The following is a 12,687-nucleotide window of genomic DNA, read 5'->3' on the forward strand; positions in this document are numbered from 1 at the left end:
ATTATATATTTTCTAAATGTATTCCATTGCGTTACACCACTTTCTCAGCGGTTCTAATGGAATCAAGTGTCAAGTGAGTTTATTGTCATGTGTCCCTGATAGGACAATGAAATTCTTGCTTTGCTTCAGCACACAGAACATAGGAGACATTTACTACAAAACAGATCAGTGTGTCCATATACCATAATATAAATATATACACACATGAATAATAAACTGATAAAGTGCAAATAACAGATAATGGGTTATTAATAATCAGAGTTTTGTCCGAGCCAGGTTTAATAGCCTGATGGCTGTGGGGAAGTAGCTATTCCTGAACCTGGTTGTTGCAGTCTTCAGGCTCCTGTACCTTCTACCTGAAGGTAGCAGGGAGATGAGTGTATGGCCAGGATGGTGTGGGTCTTTGATGATACTGCCAGCCTTTTTGAGGCAGCGACTGCGATAAATCCCCTCGATGGAAGGAAGGTTAGAGCCGATGATGGACTGGGCAGTGATTACAAATAGTCGTTAAAACAGAAAAAAAGAACCATTTAACACAATATTGCTTTGGGTTTACAACTGCTGCTGACTACAATCACAACAAAACTGATAAAAATTTACATATGCATTAAAGCAACCTACTATATCTACATTTTAGATTAAGAAATTGGAAAAGATGGCAGTGGTATTAATTTTTACAGAAATTTCTATTTACGAGTATTGTGCATTGTTCTAATAACAATGACTGACTACAACATTAATAATGTGCATTGCAAACATGTTACCTAAACCAAACTTGCTTTATAAAACTACAGAACCAGACCTCAATCTGCTTTTATATAAACCAAGAGAATTTCAGTTAAAAATCTTTATGTCTCACGAAATCACTAAAGGAAATGGTTTCAACTGGAAACAATGCAAATCTTTATTAATGAAAATGAAAATAATTCATTCCATCGACATCAATGAAAGGAAACCCGCCAAGCACATCTGTTCTGCTCCTGTCTCTTTGGTCCGTTTCCAGCAGACAAGAAACCTCCTTTTCTTTATTACCAGTTCTTTCCAAGTTACAGCAAAACCATCCTAATAGGGGAAACCGTGCAGTCATAACGTTTCTTATGCCTCAATAATTTAGTGCAACACGCAGCTACATCACATGATCTCAAAATGCCACAGGTACAAGCTCCATTTGCTGTCAAATTATCTGATAAGTTCTGCAGAACACTGCAGCACTAATAATATCCACCTCATCCTAAGTGATCATAGTCCAGGGTCGGATGTCCACAGGCATGGGATTAGCTTTAACCATGATACACCCACTATCACAAAACAACAGTACTCGAATATCACAAATGAACAATGATCACTTAGTCAAAGTAGAAGCAGCACGAAAACTACAGAGTTAGAAACAAGGGACTGCTGATGCTGGTTTACACAAAAGGACACAAAGTGTTGGAGCAACTCAGCAGGTCAGTCAGCATTTCTGGAGAACATGGACGTGATGCGTCTCGACACGAAACGTCACTTATCCACATCCTCCAGGGATGCTGCCTGACTAGCCGAGTTATGCCAGCACTGTGTCTTTTTTTAATCAAATGTATATACTTTTGCTAGAATTTTGCACCTACAGGAAAAAAACTATTGATAGAAAATAAAATTAAAAGGCATTTATTCACACATCAGGCAGAATATTCTGCACTCACTTGCAAAATAACGCATAATAAAGCGAGGTTATTGAAGGCAACTTCCTGAATGGCTTTAATTTTATGATGCATATCCAAGATTTGTTCCAAAGTATTCCAAATTCAGCGCTGCTTGCTTTATTACACTGTATACCAGTGACTGCATTTCACCGCTGTGCTAGAACTTCTAATTCAAAATAAATAAACGTACAATTCACTTCAAAGCTTAAGGAGAGATCATTTGTAATAGTGTAGGAAGGAACTGCAGTTGCTGGTTTACACCGAAGATAGACACAAAATGCTGGGGTAACTCAGCTGAACAGGCAGCATCTCCCGAGAGAAGGAATGGGTGATGTTTTGGGCCGAAACCCTTCTTCAGTCTGAAGAAGGATCTCAACCCAAAACGTCACCCATAATTTGACACCGGCATTTTGTGTCTGTCTTCATTTGTAATAGGTAGGGCAACAGTTTCAACAACTGTTGTGTTAGATAATTCCACTATATTAATGTGTCACTAAACTGGTGTCACCAAAATGTCAACTGTGATGTAATATGTTTAACAGCCAGGAAACTTTCTAAAAATCTAAGAGAATGCCATTGTTCATCAGCAATGATAAGATCAGATTTGAGGAATCACCTAGACTGCTGAAGCATTTCTTTTATTTCCATGTGGTATCAACTTAAAGATACAAACCTCAAGAAGTGGGGCAGATTCACCAACCAAAGTGTGGTTTCCTCGAATCGTGCAGTATAATTGCACTCTGAGGTCTTCTGGGTGATTTAAAAGCCAATTACCTGAGGGGAAATCCCTGTTAGAGTGTCAAAATAGTTTTACCAAAGGGAGAATGTAGAAACAAAGAATTACAGATGCTGGTTAATACACAAAAGGACATTAAGTGCCGGAGTAAATCAGCAGGTCGGTCAACATCTCTGGAGAACATGGATAGGTGACGTCTCTGGTCAGGACCTCTCTACAGAAACATCACTTATCCATGTTCTCCAGAGATGCTGCCTGACCTGCTGAGCTACTCCAGCACCTTGTGTGCCTCTTCACTGATTGGAGATTATCTAACAAACATACACATTTCAAAGAGACAATGTCATTTAAATTTGAAACCTATTTTGTATTTTGAGAAACTGGTCATAATCATTAATAATCAGAAGATAAATAGCAGCCTACAGATCCCCAAATAACTTTTGCATTCACAGTGAAGGCAGCCACCATGTTAACAAGATGTAGTTAGTCTCAATAGCAGCTTTATAGCCATACAGGGAGCGTATTGATCAGCATCCACTTGGATTGCTTGAGAACTACTCAATCTGGAACTGAGCCAGACATTTATAAGCACACTGGATGTCAACTGTTGCCGACCCAGAATGTATTAGTAGCCAGTTGGATCACAATACAATTTATATTGACTTAAAAATTACTCTTATATTGTTTTAAATGGCTAAATAACATCACAAAGAATTACCAGCAAGACCCTGACATTTATGCCCCATCACTTGTGAGTCAAGAAGGTGATCTGGTTCAACACAATCAGGGGTGTCAGGGGTTATGCGGAGAAGGCAGGAGAATGAGAGATAGATCAGCCATGATTGAATGGCGGAATAGACTTGATGGGCCGAATGGCCTAATTCTGCTCCCGTCACTTATGACCTATGACAATTAACCACCTGCTGAGTGTCAAACACATGGTGAGAGTTCAAAATCATGCACTGGAATTAGATTTAAATATTTGCGTTCTCAAAGACCCAGTGACCCAGAAAAACGGCAAACAATCGGAAAATCCAACATGCACTTTGGGTATTTCTGCACTCTGTATCTTCCCTTTTGCTCCATCTTGAGCTTGACGATTATATTTATGTATATATATTTATCTGATAGGATGCAAAACAATGCATTCACTGAACCACAGTACGTGTTACAATTATAAAACTGAACCTTAATTATAAAGTCCAGAACTCCTAAGGGGTCTGTCCCACTTAGGCAATTTTTTGGGCCACAACATTTTCAACATGCTGAAAATCTTTCAGCGACAGTGGCGACAATTTTTGTTATCATAGGTGCTGTCGTGGGTTGTCGCCAGAAGTCGTAGGTGAATTCCATTAAAACTAGTCCCTGGCAGTCGCCTAAAGCAGGGGTCTGCAACCTACGGGCCCAAAATCATCCTGCCCGTAGGCGTATTTTTCCCCCCCGTGTTCATCCGGCCCGCAGACTTCCATCATCTCTGGTACCTTCTGGGCCTGAGGCCGTGGCGAAAGGAGGCCTGCACTGGCGGCCTATTGGCAGAGCCACCGAGCAGCAGCAAGCACCGCCGAACAGCATCGAACGTCAAGCACGGCCGAGCTCCTCTGTGTCTGGGCTTGACTGCCGGGATCGGGGTTGTCAATAGGCCGGGGATGAGTGAGTAACTAGGGGGCCAGTGCTCTGGGTGGGGTCCTCGAAGGGGTGGGATCTATGTAAACATGTGATTTGATGCCTGCCATCCGGGGCGGGATGGGGGTAGGATCCATGATACACATGATAGATGTGGCCCGCCATCCGCTCACAGACATGCGTCCCGGCCCCTATGCAGAACAAGGCTGCCGACCCCTGGCCTAAAGAGTCGCCAAAGTGGGACATGCCCATTATGCTTTTATCACCACCTTCTCAATCTGTACCAGTACTTTTAATCAACCATGTGCATGTCCCTCCAGATCTTTGTTACAGGACCCCATTCAGAAGGTAAATAAAGTTTTCATTGTACCTGTACCTCTCCACAGTTGTGGATATGACAATAAACTTAAGATAGACACAAAAAGTTGGAGTAACTTAGCGGGACAGGCAGCATCTCTGGAGAGAAGGAATGGGTGATGTTTCAGACTGGTTAGGGATAAGGGAAACAAGAGATATAGACAGCGATGTGGAGAGATAAAGAATAATGAAAGATATGCAAAAAAGTAACAATTATAAAGGAAACGAGAGAGAGAGAGAGAGAGAGAGCGCGCGAGAGAGAGCGCACGAGAGAGAGCGAGAGAAGGAATGCCAGAGCTACCTGAAGTGAGATAAGTCAATACTCATACCACTGGGCTGTAAGCTGCCCAAGCGAAATATGAGATGCTGTTCCTCCAATTTGTGTTCAACCTCACTCTGACAATGGAGGAGACAAGGAAAGGGGGGGTCAAGGAAAGAGCGTTCACATCGCGGCCCTGTTTTCACCAATCTTTCCACCACCACGCACAAGACAGATACCATTGTATGCAGATGCCGAGAAGTGTGTTCAGCTCTGGCTGAACAACTTCTAATCTTGTGTGTGGACTCGATAAGAAGTAGTAAAAATCAAAGATCTTAGAGCAGAGCAAGATGGGTTACTCTCACGCAAACGTGTAGTACGCTCATGGGCAGATTCATGGGTGATTATAGGACCCATTTTAGCAACCTGCCCCCGCCATCTTGTTCCGCCATCTTGCTTCCGGCCAAAGATCGGATCTTTGTTTCCGCAGCGGGGAGAGGGAGTGTGGGGCCCGGGGCAGCGGGGAGATGGAGTGTGGGGCCCGGGGCAGCAGGGAGAGGGAGTGTGGGGCACGGGGCAGCGGGGAGAGGGAGTGTGGGGTCCGGGGCAGTGGGGAGAGGGAGTGTGGGGCCCGGGGCAGCGGGGAGAGGGAGTGTGGGGCCCGGGGCAGCGGGGAGAGGGAGTGTGGGGCCCGGGGCAGCGGGGAGAGGGAGTGCGGGGCCCGGGGCAGCGGGGAGAGGGAGTGCGGGGCCCGGGGCAGCGGGGAGAGGGAGTGCGGGGCCCGGGGCAGCGGGGAGAGGGAGTGTGGGGACAGGGGAGAGGGAGTGTGGGGCCCAGGGAGAGGGAGTGTGGGGCCCGGGGAGAGGGAGTGTGGGGCCCGGGGAGAGGGAGTGTGGGGCCCGGGGCAGCGGGGAGAGGGAGTGCGGGGCCCGGGGCAGCGGGGGAGAGGGGAGTGCGGGGCCTCGGGGCAGCGGGGAGAGGGAGTGCGGGGCCCGGGGCAGTGGGGAGAGGGAGTGCGTGGCCCGGGGGCAGCGGGGAGAGGGAGTGCGGGGCCCGGGGCAGCGGGGAGAGGGAGTGTGGGGCCCGTGGCAGCGGGGAGAGGGAGTGTGGGGCCCGGGGCAGCGGGAGAGGGAGTTGTGTGGGCCGGGGCAGCGGGGGAGAGGGAGTGTGGGGTCCGGGGCAGCGGGTGAGAGGGAGTGTGGGGTCCGGGGCAAGCGGGGAGAGGGAGTGTGGGGGTTCCGGGGCAGCGGGGAGAGGGAGTGTTGGGTCCGGGGCAGCGGGGGAGAGGGGAGAGGGAGTGTGGGGCCCGGGGCAGCGGGGAGAGGGAGTGCGGGGCCCGGGGCAGCGGGGAGAGGGAGTGTGGGGTCCGGGGCAGCGGGGAGAGGGAGTGTGGGGTCCGGGCAGCGGGAGAGGGGAGAGGGAGTGTGGGGCCCGGGGCAGCGGGGAGAGGGAGTGCGGGGCCCGGGGCAGCGGGGAGAGGGAGTGTGGGGCCCGGGTAGAGGGAGTGCGGGGCCCGGGGCAGCGGGAGTGTGGGGTCCGGGGCAGCGGGGAGAGGGAGTGTGGGGCCCGGGGCCCGGAGAGAGGGAGTGCGCGGCCCGGGGCAGCGGGGAGAGGGAGTGAGCGGTCCGGGGAGAGGGAGTGTGGGGCCCGGGGAGAGGGAGTGTGGGGCCCGGGGAGAGGGGGTGCGCGGATCGGGGCAGCGGGGAGAGGGAGTGTGGGGCCCGGGGAGAGGGAGTGGGGGCCCGGGGAGAGGGGGTGCGGGGAACGGGGCAGCGGGGAGAGGGAGTGGGGGGCCCGGGGCAGCGGGGAGAGGGAGGGGGGGGTCCGGGGCAGCGGGAGAGGGAGTGTGGGGCCCGGGGCAGCGGGGAGAGGGAGTGTGGGGTCCGGGGCAGCGGGGAGAGGGAGTGTGGGGCCCGGGGCAGCGGGGAGAGGGAGTGTGGGGTCCGGGGCAGCGGGGAGAGGGAGTGTGGGGTCCGGGGCAGCGGGGAGAGGGGAGAGGGAGTGTGGGGCCCGGGGCAGCGGGGAGAGGGAGTGCGGGGCCCGGGGCAGCGGGGAGAGGGAGTGTGGGGCCCGGGTAGAGGGAGTGCGGGGCCCGGGGCAGCGGGAGTGTGGGGTCCGGGGCAGCGGGAGAGGAGTGTGGGGCCCGGGCCCGGGGAGAGGGAGTGCGGGGTCCGGGGCAGCGGGGAGAGGGAGTGTGGGGCACGGGGCAGCGGGGAGAGGGAGTGTGGGGCCTGGGGAGAGGGAGTGCGCGGCCCGGGGCAGCGGGGAGAGGGAGTGAGCGGTCCGGGGAGAGGAAGTGTGGGGCCCGGGGAGAGGGAGTGTGGGGCCCGGGGAGAGGGGGTGCGCGGATCGTGGCAGCGGGAAGAGGGAGTGTGCGGCCCGGGGAGAGGAAGTGAGCGGCCCGGGGCAAGGGGCAAGGGGCATAGGAGGGGGGGGGGGAGACATTGTAGTGTGGGGGGGGGGGGGGGGGGGGGGGGGGGGGGGCGAGGGGGTGCGGGGGGGGGGGGGGGGATAAGGCCTAGTGTGTGTGAAGTTGTGGGGAGGTTTACAATGTTTCTTATTTAATGTCCCTTGTCTAGTCTGAAATAAAGTTTACCATTGGATCAGAAGAAATATAATTGTGTGTGTTATATGATTATATACATTTATATCACATTCATGTATGTGTGTTTATAAACATTTTATTCTTTAACAAGAATTAACAGAATTATGAACTAACAGAATTATGAATCTAACCCTATATCACACACAAAAGCTGTTCCCCCGCAATGTCAATTACCCTGCGAGTCGGGTTGAGTCGGGTAGGTTCCGGTTACTACAAAATCAACTCAAACACTGCTTGTGAGCCATTTAAAAAGAAATGATTTAAAAAACATTAAAAAAAAGACAATTACCAGAGTCAAATTTTATTCTTGACAAGAAGTATGAACTGACAGAATTATGAATCTAACCCTATATCACACACACAAACTGTTCCCCCGCAACATTGATTACACTGCGATTCGGGTCGGGTCGGGTAGGCTCCGGTTACTAAAATGGGCGGGGGAAAATGCCCAGGATCCCCTCCGTAGCGTACTACACGTCAGCCCATTGTATTTCGCAGGAGTGGCCTATCTTGCTCTGCTCTAAGATCTTTGGTAAAAATGGGCTGAGCACCAGCCAAAACAAACCCAATCCTGTAAAATGAGAGGAGATGCCTTTTGGGAGGACTAATTGTGTTCGAAAGACTCACCAGTCAAGAGAGAAAAAAAAAAACTTTATCTTATAAAGGTGAGGATCTTTTTAAAAAAAAAACAACAAACCCTTAGTTTTAGGTTCTCCAATCAGAGCAAACATCTCATTATATTCACCCAAGGTCCCACAGAATATTTCAATTCAGAAACTTCTCACTCTTCTAAACTCAAACGAATACTAGCCTTGCCTGGTCAACCCTTTGTCACAAGCCAACCTGCCCATTCGAGATATTAGCCCAGTTATATTTCTCTGAACAGTTTCTAATGCATTTACATTCTTCTTTGAATAAGGAGAACAATACAACACAATACTTCAGATATGATCTCATTAAGGTTCGATGTAATTCAATAATAACCTACTTACTTTTCATTCCATTCTCCTAGCAGCAAACAATAACATTGTTGTTTCCCGAACTACTTGTGCATTTCTATATTAGCTTCTTGTCAATTGTGCATCCGAGCACCCATATCCCCCTTCATCTCAGAACTCCAAAAGATTTTATCATTTGGATAATTCATCTATTTTCTCCCGTAGAATAGACAATTACACCTTGCCTACTCAATTAACCCAACCATGTTCCATTGCAGCCGTCTATTGTCCTCTTCACAATCTATTTTCCTATCTCAGCACAATGAACAAATTTAGCAGACTTACCTTTGGCACTATCCTCGAAATAATCTATACAAACTAAAAAGTTACGGCATTGATCGCTGGGGCACATAACATATTACACCTGGCAAACCAGTAAGAGACCCACTTGTGCCACTCTCACATTCTTGCTTGCTTATCAATCATCTATCTACCCCAGTGTTTTCTCCACTGCCATGATTTTTTTATTGTTTGTACCAATAAAGCTAGATGCAGCACTTTACTAAATTCCTTCTGGAAATTGTTCCAGACAATTGTTCCAGAAAAATGTTGTCAAGCCAGAAAGATGGTGTCAAGCTGGAGCGGGTACAGAGAAGATTTACGAGGATGTTGTCAGGGCTAGAGGGTCTGAGCTATAGGGAGAGGTTGAGTTGGCTGGGACACTATCCCTTGGAGCGCAGGAGGAAGAGGGCGATCTTATTCAGGTGTATAAAATCATGAGGAATAGATCGGGTAGATGCAGAGTCTCTTGCCCAGAGTAGATGAATCGAGGATATGAGGACATCGGTTTAGGGTGAAGGGGAAATGATTTAATAGGAATCTGAGGGGTAACTTTTTATACGCAAAAGATTGCGGGTGCATGGAACAAGCTGCCAGGAGGTGGCAGTCGAGGCAGGGACTATCGCAACATTTAAGAAAAGTTAGACGGGTACATGGATAGGACAGGTTTGGAGGGATATGGACCGAATGCGGGCAGGTGGGACTAGTGTAGCTGGGACATGATGGCCAACATGTCCCAGCTACACTAGTTTCCCCATTTCCTATTTCCCCACGGTATTACTCTGTGTCTCCATGAAATTCAGGTCGAGGCACACCACCGATTTTCCGGCAACTGATGGTCTGGCACCTCCTTTAATCTGGACAAAATCACGAGGGCATTGCGTGTGGCGCCACTCTTTTGGGACATGTGCCTCTGTCCTGAAAGACTTAATAATTGTTTACTTCTTTGTTAATTCTTCCAGTTTCTTGCTGTCCATGTGTTAGACACACGAGATGGTCTCATTATTGGGTCAGAGGTGTAATGTTGAATTATTATTACATGACCCCTGTTGGTCCGGCAAATTGGATAATCCGGCATGGCTCTGGAGCCAAGGGTGCCTGAAAATCGGTGATGTATGTGTATATTCACTGGCTCCTGTTTAGCCGTGCCACATGGAACTTCTTCAAAGAATTCCGAGCCAGGCAAGATTTCTCTTAGAATAATTCAGAGCAAAACGACCGTGTGGATACTCTTCCATAATGTCTAACAATAGGTCTAACAGTCCCCCCCCCCCCCCCCCCCCCCCCCCCCGTTCCAATCTCAGAAGCTCAATGTCTTTAAGTATAGATCACTTTCAAGAGTGAGGGGAAAGCATTTGCTTTGAAACAGTAACATCCTTGATAAGCAGACGGTCTCACCTTGCAAATAAAATACCTATGAAAATTTAACATCAGCACATTTCAGGAAATAGGAGTACAAAGGGTTTGCTCCAGGCCCCTGTCAAACTTCATTCCTTCATGAATGTTGATAATAATGACCCGCCTCCCCAAACACTTAAGCATCTGCTCATAGAACATCTGATACTGAAAATTACTTTCAGATTTCTGTGATTAATACCTGTGGCAATAAAGTGCACATGAAGGATATTCTACTTGGAACATAGTTTTAAAAGTCTTGAAGGAATGAATGCCTAAGGACTATTTCTCTTGAATATTTCAGCACCCTGCAGTCTGCAGCATACAGGTGTACCAGAATATAGCAGTAAAAGAAATGCTATACTTTAAGTAAAGATATATTCATTTTCCTAATGAAACCTCTAATTACCAAATCATTGTACATGGGATTGGCTGTAGTTAGAACAGGTTCTTTCTCAAACTAATGTCATGATATTACCATAAAACCCAGAACAGTACAGCACATGAACAGGCCCTTCTGCCCACACCATCTGTGCTGAACATGATGACAAGACCAATTCTTATCTACCTGCACATAACCCATATCCCTCCATTCCCTGCCTAACCGTGTGCCTATCCAAATGCCTTCAGTGCCACTATCATTTCTGCCTCCACCATCATCCCCAGCAGTTCAACATCAATTTGGACAACCACCACCAAACTGGACTTTACTTTGGACTTTAAGTGTGGAAACAGGCCTTTCGGCCCACCGAGTTTGCGCCATCCAGCAATCATCCCATACTGGTACTAGCAATATCTTACATGCCAGGGACAATTTACAATTCACAGAAGCCAATTAACCTACAGAACTGTACGTCTTTGGAGTGTGGGTGGAAACGCACGCGATCGCAGGGAGAACGTACAAACTCCATACAGTCAGCACCCGGAGTAAAGATCAAACCAGGGCTCTGGCGGAACATCAGCAACTTTACCACATTATCTCAACCCCGATCAATTAGCAATATCACAGCAGCCATAATTTATTTTTCACCATCAGCCCCAAAATCCATGATTGTCACCACATTGAATAAGAACAGTGGGATTGCATACAGAAAACCACAAACTATACTGATATAGTCAAATGTTGCCATTCTGGCATGGTCAAAATTCCACCACGCTAAATGGTATTATTATGGACCACAAATTACAGAGCCCCATTCTCAGTGATTGTGAAACTGGATGGACCTGATGCCTATGCAATAATCAATAGACAACCATACCCCAAAGGGATAGATCAGTGACACCATTAAAGATTGCTGGGCTTAACTAGGGGAGATTATGTGTTCGGCACGGACTAGAAGGGTCGAGATGGCCTGTTTCCGTGCTGTAATTGTTATATGGTTATTATATGGTTAACCAATTCCTCCATCAAAGTACTTTTTTTTAGATTTCTGGCTTCCAGTTTCTTATAGGCCTGATTCTTTCCAACTTCAGTTCAAGGGGAGTCAAAGTACATTCGGCCTTCTCAGGGGAAGTCAATCTTACTTCACCTCTTTCTGTCACAGAGGTTTGTATTCAGCAATTTCAATAAACTATATTCTGTGGAGACAAGGATTTGCAGGTGCTGATTTACACAAAAGACAATGCTGAGTAATTCAGCGGGTCAGGCAGAATCCCTGGAGAAAAGGGCAGCATGGAGGCGCAGCAGTAGAGTTTCTGCCTTACAGCGCCAGTGACTCGGGTTTGATTCTGACTACGGGTGCTGCCTGTACGGAGTTTGTAAGTTCTCCATGTGACCACATGGGTTTTCTCCGAGATCTTCAGCTTCCCCCCCACACTCCAAATAGGTTTGGGTTTGTAGGTTAATTGGCTTGGGTTTGCATACTTGGCATAAGTGTAAATTGTCTCCAGTGCAGGGGTTCCCAACCTTTGTTGTCCCGTTTATCCCTGGCAACGTTAATAGCACATAACAATGTTATTTCACTTATCTATGAACAGCTAATGATGAACAGATACCAGTATACCAGAACCAAACAGTCAGACAATGAGAAAAAATATGTACAAATCCAGAATCAACAAATCTATCCCAGGGGTAATTTACACTTATATTACACTCGTATTACCCCCCTGAGGGTAAATTTACCCCAAGTTGGGAATCCTTGGCCTAGCGTGTGTAGGCTTGTGTTAAATGTGCGGGATCACTGATCGATGCAGACTCGGTAGGCCTAAGGGCCTGTTTCTGCGCTGTATCTCTAAACTAAACTAGGATAGGTGCCATTTTGTGTTGGGATCCATCTGCACTCTGTTTATTTTCTCTTTTGAACTACCCAACGTACACGGGTATGATTTGTTTGCCTGGGCAGCACACAAAACAATATCTTTATCATTGTACCTCGGTACATAATAACAAACCAATGTCAGTCAATGCTGAAGGCTGTTGAAAACCTCATCGGCCTGGTCAACACAGTGATGGAAAATTAGATCACTGCATATGACTCGTATGTTGTAAATCATACTTGGCTAATAAAGTATGACTATGATTATTATGATGATGATTCGGAGGGAATGCCGCGAGTGCAGTGGTTCCGGTGTTTGCAGGGACATGGCGCCATGAGGACATCCCGGAGTCTAGTGCGAGTGTGGACGGCTTTCTGACTGTTCGGGCGGACAGGGACTGCAGAGAGAGTGACAGTGGTCGGTACAACTCTGGTCACATCACGGTGAAGGAGCGTGCGTGTGTGGGGCCCGGACATTGAACTGATGTCTGCGGGTCT

The 12,687-nt window shown here is 48.1% G+C and overlaps 1 protein-coding gene across 1 annotated transcript in view; it reads right to left on the reverse strand.

Annotated features, from left to right (window-relative positions):
• Positions 1–12,687, reverse strand: part of hs2st1 (heparan sulfate 2-O-sulfotransferase 1) — a 106,413-nt gene that overhangs the window by 15,199 nt on the left and 78,527 nt on the right. The window lies entirely within an intron of this gene.

The sequence above is a fragment of the Amblyraja radiata genome, chromosome 10 (genome assembly GCF_010909765.2).
Source record: "Amblyraja radiata isolate CabotCenter1 chromosome 10, sAmbRad1.1.pri, whole genome shotgun sequence".
NCBI lineage: Eukaryota > Metazoa > Chordata > Chondrichthyes > Rajiformes > Rajidae > Amblyraja > Amblyraja radiata.